We start from the raw sequence: 7,500 nt of genomic DNA, 5'->3' as shown, positions 1-7,500 counted from the left end.
TAATATGCTTAAATTCAGCGGGTAGTCTCGCCTGCTCTGAGGTCGTTGTACGAGGTGTCGCACGCCACACCGCCAGCCGGCTGTGCACGCTACCGAGAAAGTACCGGTATGCGAACCGCCAGGCGACGGGCGCGCATCGCACGTTTAAGGAGACGCGGCCGGCCACACAGGCGACCACGACACTCCCACGTCTCCGAAGCGGGACAAACGCCGCGCGCTTCAGTATACGTAGCCGACCCTCAGCCAGACGTGGCCCGGGAACGGAATCCATGGACCGCAATGTGCGTTCGAAACGTCGATGTTCATGTGTCCTGCAGTTCACATGTCGACGCGCAATTTGCTGCGTTCTTCATCGACCCACGAGCCGAGTGATCCACCGTCCTGGGTGATCTTTTCCTTTTCAGTCTCCCACTGTCTCTTTCAAGACAGTAGCATTTGCGGGACTGAGGCGTCTGACGGCCCCTGTTCCACTATTTTTTTTGTGTCCAACGGCCTCACAGCCGATGGGCGTCGTACGGCTCCACACCGGAGCGGACAGGCACTCGGGCGAACGTCATTCAAAACCGGCGCCAGGCGCCAGGTACCGCAGGCCAGCCGCTCCAGAGCTTCAGCGCTCGTACCACACAACAACAACACTTCCGCTAGTTTTGAGAGGCACGCGTGGTTCCGCACGCGGCGCACGGCCACTGCCGTACAGGTAGCGTGTTGCGCGACACGACACGCACATCGAAAGACATGCAGTCTAGTCGGTAATGATCCTTCCGCAGGTTCACCTACGGAAACCTTGTTACGACTTTTACTTCCTCTAAATGATCAAGTTTGGTCATCTTTCCGGTAGCATCGGCAACGACAGAGTCGATGCCGCGTACCAGTCCGAAGACCTCACTAAATCATTCAATCGGTAGTAGCGACGGGCGGTGTGTACAAAGGGCAGGGACGTAATCAACGCGAGCTTATGACTCGCGCTTACTGGGAATTCCTCGTTCATGGGGAACAATTGCAAGCCCCAATCCCTAGCACGAAGGAGGTTCAGCGGGTTACCCCGACCTTTCGGCCTAGGAAGACACGCTGATTCCTTCAGTGTAGCGCGCGTGCGGCCCAGAACATCTAAGGGCATCACAGACCTGTTATTGCTCAATCTCGTGCGGCTAGAAGCCGCCTGTCCCTCTAAGAAGAAAAGTAATCGCTGACAGCACGAAGGATGTCACGCGACTAGTTAGCAGGCTAGAGTCTCGTTCGTTATCGGAATTAACCAGACAAATCGCTCCACCAACTAAGAACGGCCATGCACCACCACCCACCGAATCAAGAAAGAGCTATCAATCTGTCAATCCTTCCGGTGTCCGGGCCTGGTGAGGTTTCCCGTGTTGAGTCAAATTAAGCCGCAGGCTCCACTCCTGGTGGTGCCCTTCCGTCAATTCCTTTAAGTTTCAGCTTTGCAACCATACTTCCCCCGGAACCCAAAAGCTTTGGTTTCCCGGAGGCTGCCCGCCGAGTCATCGGAGGAACTGCGGCGGATCGCTGGCTGGCATCGTTTATGGTTAGAACTAGGGCGGTATCTGATCGCCTTCGAACCTCTAACTTTCGTTCTTGATTAATGAAAACATACTTGGCAAATGCTTTCGCTTCTGTTCGTCTTGCGACGATCCAAGAATTTCACCTCTAACGTCGCAATACGAATGCCCCCGCCTGTCCCTATTAATCATTACCTCGGGTTCCGAAAACCAACAAAATAGAACCGAGGTCCTATTCCATTATTCCATGCACACAGTATTCAGGCGGGCTTGCCTGCTTTAAGCACTCTAATTTGTTCAAAGTAAACGTGCCGGCCCACCGAGACACTCAACAAAGAGCACCCTGGTAGGATTTAAACGGGGTCCGCCTCGGGACGCGAAAGCACCCCTTCGGCTCGCCCCACCGGCAGGACGTCCCACGATACATGCCAGTTAAACACCGACGGGCGGTGAACCAACAGCGTGGGACACAAATCCAACTACGAGCTTTTTAACCGCAACAACTTTAATATACGCTATTGGAGCTGGAATTACCGCGGCTGCTGGCACCAGACTTGCCCTCCAATAGATACTCGTTAAAGGATTTAAAGTGTACTCATTCCGATTACGGGGCCTCGGATGAGTCCCGTATCGTTATTTTTCGTCACTACCTCCCCGTGCCGGGAGTGGGTAATTTGCGCGCCTGCTGCCTTCCTTGGATGTGGTAGCCGTTTCTCAGGCTCCCTCTCCGGAATCGAACCCTGATTCCCCGTTACCCGTTACAACCATGGTAGGCGCAGAACCTACCATCGACAGTTGATAAGGCAGACATTTGAAAGATGCGTCGCCGGTACGAGGACCGTGCGATCAGCCCAAAGTTATTCAGAGTCACCAAGGCAAACGGACCAGACAAGCCAATCCGATTGGTTTTGATCTAATAAAAGCGTCCCTTCCATCTCTGGTCGGGACTCTGTTTGCATGTATTAGCTCTAGAATTACCACAGTTATCCAAGTAACGTGGGTACGATCTAAGGAACCATAACTGATTTAATGAGCCATTCGCGGTTTCACCTTAATGCGGCTTGTACTGAGACATGCATGGCTTAATCTTTGAGACAAGCATATGACTACTGGCAGGATCAACCAGGGAGCTGCGTCAACTAGAGCTGAGCAGCCGGCCGCCCGGGAGTGTGTCCCGGGGGCCCGCGCGAACACGCAAGCGTCCGCTCAATTATTCTGCAAACAGGAGGAGGCCGAGCTCCCCTGCACGATACACCTCGAAACCCTCTCAGGTCCCGGCGGCGCGCAGCGCCGTCCTAGGTACTTGGTCGGTTTCGAGAGAGGCGCAATCGCCCGGAGTTAGGCGAGTAGACGGTTTTAGTGCGAACACCCTTGCTCCCAACTGAGCTTGCCGCTGCCGACAGAGGCCCGGGAGCGTGCTGTCGTGGCATTGCCGGCGGGAGACAACACGCGCCACCTATGGTGACCGGCAGCTCCAACGCCAGCGCCACACAAGGGCAAAGCCCCACTTGGGTGCAGAAGCGAACTCTCCCAGCACAGCGCACGCGCCAACACGTCCGCACAACTGCGATACAAACCACCTGCGAGAACCGCTGGGGCGACCGAGCAGCAGACGGCGTCGCGGCGCCGAGTGCCAGGCGGCGGCGCATCCTCAACGCACACAGTCCTCAATCAGACCAGCACACTGCAGATGTCCACCGCGCTTCGCACCGGGCTCGGCTGAACCAACTTTGGCCGCCAGGCGCCGCGTGCAGGGTGCGCCGCAGCGTAGCTGCGCCGCCTGCCGGGCCCGTCGGCTGGCGCTCCTGCCACTCGGCGCCCCCCACCAGCCGCCTGTTGCGCGTGCGCCCACGCAGCGCGCGGCCAACACGCCGGGCGGCCCCCCTTCACCGGCCGGGAACAGTCCCACCAAGCCACCGCCGCGTATCGCTTCATACCCACATGGGCCTAGTCACGCGTGTGGATGTGGCGGGTACCGCTGAAACAACCGGTTAATAGCTGTACCGATCGTCGCCATCACAGATTCACCTCCAGCGTGAACAACCGCTCAACAACGGATTTCCAGTTCATTTGCGTATCTTGGGCAGTAAACGTAGATGTCCACCTACATTTGCGAATTCAACAATTCTTGCATGCCAGGATGTCATGTGTCACGACACGCTACATCAGACCACATACACACTGCGACATGTGCAGAAGAGAACACGTGGAAGGTGGCCCGCGCACGTATGCGATGTACCTTCCGCGATCCACTGTCAACCGGCATCTGCGGCATGTCCCAGATATGGAACGCGGTCCACCAGGGTAGCACTTTGTGTGAGGCAATACGACAAAGTCGGAATACACGCGTCACTACATCAGACGGCTCACGCTGACCTGACCTGACCTGACTCACCACACCACCACCCCCAGCGACCCAGGGTGACATACAATGCGTTCGTACGTTCCTCCCACACGCCTCTACGGCGTACCACAGTGCAACCTAGCTGTTATTGGGAGACGAGACAAGTAGCATCAAGCACAACATATGGAAATTGAGATTCGACACCGTTGGGCACAGCCAGCGTACGGTCACACGTATCACACTACTTCACTCTGTACGTAACGACCGATGATCGGTACAGCGTGTGGGTTACGCGTACGACATCAGCGGACAATGGACACAGACCATACCACGACGTACACTGAGGGCGTCGACATCTGAATGCAACTGAACAGCTGCGAGGCTCATTTAACACTCAAACGCCAGACCGACCAGCTTGAGAGGACAGAGACACAAAGAGGGGGACAGAGGGGGACAGAGGGGGGGGAGGGGGGGGGTCGGCGATATAGTCCTATTGCAGTACAATTGACAGTGGATAGCAGGAATATGTGGAAAGTAAGCAACACTCGCAAGACATCTACATGAGGATAACAACGACACCAGAGATTCCGAGCAGTGAACTATGTTAGGCAAAGGGACAACGTGGGTTAGGTTAAGGGACAACGTGGGTTAGGTTAAGGGACAACGTGGGTTAGGTTAAGGGACAACGTGGGTTAGGTTAAGGGACAACGTGGGTTAGGTTAAGGGACAACGTGGGTTAGGTTAAGGGACAACGTGGGTTAGGTTAAGGGACAACGTGGGTTAGGTTAAGGGACAACGTGGGTTAGGTTAAGGGACAACGTGGGTTAGGTTAAGGGACAACGTGGGTTAGGTTAAGGGACAACGTGGGTTAGGTTAAGGGACAACGTGGGTTAGGTTAAGGGACAACGTGGGTTAGGTTAAGGGACAACGTGGGTTAGGTTAAGGGACAACGTGGGTTAGGTTAAGGGACAACGTGGGTTAGGTTAAGGGACAACGTGGGTTAGGTTAAGGGACAACGTGGGTTAGGTTAAGGGACAACGTGGGTTAGGTTAAGGGACAACGTGGGTTAGGTTAAGGGACAACGTGGGTTAGGTTAAGGGACAACGTGGGTTAGGTTAAGGGACAACGTGGGTTAGGTTAAGGGACAACGTCGGTTAGGTTAAGGGACAACGTCGGTTAGGTTAAGGGACAACGTCGGTTAGGTTAAGGGACAACGTCGGTTAGGTTAAGGGACAACGTCGGTTAGGTTAAGGGACAACGTGGGTTAGGTTAAGGGACAACGTGGGTTAGGTTAAGGGACAACGTGGGTTAGGTTAAGGGACAACGTGGGTTAGGTTAAGGGACAACGTGGGTTAGGTTAAGGGACAACTTGAGTTAGGTTAAGGGACAACTTGAGTTAGGTTAAGGGACAACTTGAGTTAGGTTAAGGGACAACTTGAGTTAGGTTAAGGGACAACTTGAGTTAGGTTAAGGGACAACTTGAGTTAGGTTAAGGGACAAATTGAGTTAGGTTAAGGGACAACTTGAGTTAGGTTAAGGGACAAATTGAGTTAGGTTAAGGGACAAATTGAGTTAGGTTAAGGGACAAATTGAGTTAGGTTAAGGGACAAATTGAGTTAGGTTAAGGGACAAATTGAGTTAGGTTAAGGGACAACTTGAGTTAGGTTAAGGGACAAATTGAGTTAGGTTAAGGGACAAATTGAGTTAGGTTAAGGGACAAATTGAGTTAGGTTAAGGGACAACTTGAGTTAGGTTAAGGGACAACTTGAGTTAGGTTAAGGGACAACTTGAGTTAGGTTAAGGGACAACTTGAGTTAGGTTAAGGGACAACTTGAGTTAGGTTAAGGGACAACTTGAGTTAGGTTAAGGGACAACTTGAGTTAGGTTAAGGGACAACTTGAGTTAGGTTAAGGGACAACTTGAGTTAGGTTAAGGGACAACTTGAGTTAGGTTAAGGGACAACTTGAGTTAGGTTAAGGGACAACTTGAGTTAGGTTAAGGGACAACTTGAGTTAGGTTAAGGGACAACTTGAGTTAGGTTAAGGGACAACTTGAGTTAGGTTAAGGGACAAATTGAGTTAGGTTAAGGGACAACTTGAGTTAGGTTAAGGGACAACTTGAGTTAGGTTAAGGGACAAATTGAGTTAGGTTAAGGGACAACTTGAGTTAGGTTAAGGGACAACTTGAGTTAGGTTAAGGGACAACTTGAGTTAGGTTAAGGGACAACTTGAGTTAGGTTAAGGGACAACTTGAGTTAGGTTAAGGGACAACTTGAGTTAGGTTAAGGGACAACTTGAGTTAGGTTAAGGGACAACTTGAGTTAGGTTAAGGGACAACTTGAGTTAGGTTAAGGGACAACTTGAGTTAGGTTAAGGGACAACTTGAGTTAGGTTAAGGGACAAATTGAGTTAGGTTAAGGGACAAATTGAGTTAGGTTAAGGGACAAATTGAGTTAGGTTAAGGGACAAATTGAGTTAGGTTAAGGGACAACTTGAGTTAGGTTAAGGGACAACGTGGGTTAGGTTAAGGGACAAATTGAGTTAGGTTAAGGGACAACTTGAGTTAGGTTAAGGGACAACTTGAGTTAGGTTAAGGGACAACTTGAGTTAGGTTAAGGGACAACTTGAGTTAGGTTAAGGGACAACTTGAGTTAGGTTAAGGGACAACTTGAGTTAGGTTAAGGGACAACTTGAGTTAGGTTAAGGGACAACTTGAGTTAGGTTAAGGGACAACTTGAGTTAGGTTAAGGGACAACTTGAGTTAGGTTAAGGGACAACTTGAGTTAGGTTAAGGGACAACTTGAGTTAGGTTAAGGGACAACTTGAGTTAGGTTAAGGGACAACTTGAGTTAGGTTAAGGGACAACTTGAGTTAGGTTAAGGGACAAATTGAGTTAGGTTAAGGGACAAATTGAGTTAGGTTAAGGGACAAATTGAGTTAGGTTAAGGGACAAATTGAGTTAGGTTAAGGGACAAATTGAGTTAGGTTAAGGGACAAATTGAGTTAGGTTAAGGGACAAATTGAGTTAGGTTAAGGGACAACTTGAGTTAGGTTAAGGGACAAATTGAGTTAGGTTAAGGGACAAATTGAGTTAGGTTAAGGGACAAATTGAGTTAGGTTAAGGGACAAATTGAGTTAGGTTAAGGGACAAATTGAGTTAGGTTAAGGGACAACTTGAGTTAGGTTAAGGGACAAATTGAGTTAGGTTAAGGGACAAATTGAGTTAGGTTAAGGGACAAATTGAGTTAGGTTAAGGGACAAATTGAGTTAGGTTAAGCGATAATCTGGTACAGCCACAGTTAGGTTAAGCGATAATCTGGTACAGCCACAGTTAGGTTAAGCGATAATCTGGTACAGCCACAGTTAGGTTAAGCGATAATCTGGTACAGCCACAGTTAGGTTAAGCGATAATCTGGTACAGCCACAGTTAGGTTAAGCGATAAACTGGTACAGCCACAGTTAGGTTAAGCGATAAACTGGTACAGCCACAGTTAGGTTAAGCGATAAACTGGTACAGCCACAGTTAGGTTAAGCGATAAACTGGTACAGCCACAGTTAGGTTAAGCGATAAACTGGTACAGCCACAGTTAGGTTAAGCGATAAACTGGTACAGCCACAGTTAGGTTAAGCGATAAACTGGTAC

General features: G+C 50.6%; 3 non-coding genes across 3 annotated transcripts in view; all 3 read right to left on the bottom strand.

The window, feature by feature from the left end:
• Positions 1–45, bottom strand: part of LOC126322778 (large subunit ribosomal RNA) — a gene marked incomplete at its 3' end in the record, with an annotated part of 4,176 nt that extends 4,131 nt beyond the window's left edge. Inside the window, exon 1 of the ribosomal RNA XR_007559191.1 lies at positions 1–45. This exon is cut by the window's left edge and continues 4,131 nt beyond it. This is a non-coding gene — a ribosomal RNA (large subunit ribosomal RNA).
• Positions 46–233: 188 nt separating this feature from the next.
• LOC126322781 (5.8S ribosomal RNA) lies at positions 234–388 on the bottom strand. The gene has a single exon (XR_007559194.1). It is a non-coding gene; the product is annotated as a 5.8S ribosomal RNA (ribosomal RNA).
• Positions 389–750: 362 nt separating this feature from the next.
• On the bottom strand, positions 751–2,643 carry LOC126322774 (small subunit ribosomal RNA). The gene has a single exon (XR_007559187.1). It is a non-coding gene; the product is annotated as a small subunit ribosomal RNA (ribosomal RNA).
• Positions 2,644–7,500: the final 4,857 nt, after the last annotated feature.

Source organism: Schistocerca gregaria, unplaced genomic scaffold, assembly GCF_023897955.1.
Source record: "Schistocerca gregaria isolate iqSchGreg1 unplaced genomic scaffold, iqSchGreg1.2 ptg000836l, whole genome shotgun sequence".
NCBI lineage: Eukaryota > Metazoa > Arthropoda > Insecta > Orthoptera > Acrididae > Schistocerca > Schistocerca gregaria.
This window is presented reverse-complemented; position numbering and strand designations above follow the sequence as displayed.